Genomic DNA, 415 nt, shown 5'->3' on the forward strand with positions numbered 1-415 from the left:
GAAGGTTATAAGTCAGGAAAAATAAGTAAAGTGGCTAAAAGCCCTTATGATTTAGTTCAGAAATCAGAATTATATGCTATTCTCATGGTATTATTAGATTCTTCAGAACCTCTTAATATTTTTACTGATTCTCAATATGCAGAAAGAGTTGTTTTGCATATTGAAACTGCTGAACTTATTCCAAATGATTCAGTATTAACTTTGTATTTATACAGCTACAACAAATAATCAAAAATAGAAATCAGCCAGGCGGTGGTGGCGCACGCCTTTAATCCCAGCACTCGGGAGGCAGAGGCAGGCAGATCTCTGCGAGTTTGAGGCCAGCCTGGGCTACCAAGTGAGTTCCAGGAAAGGCGCAAAGCTACGCAGAGAAACCCTGTCTCGAAAAAACAAAAACAACAACAACAAAAAAAAT

The sequence above is a fragment of the Peromyscus maniculatus genome, chromosome 3 (genome assembly GCF_049852395.1).
Source record: "Peromyscus maniculatus bairdii isolate BWxNUB_F1_BW_parent chromosome 3, HU_Pman_BW_mat_3.1, whole genome shotgun sequence".
NCBI classification, from domain to species: domain Eukaryota; kingdom Metazoa; phylum Chordata; class Mammalia; order Rodentia; family Cricetidae; genus Peromyscus; species Peromyscus maniculatus.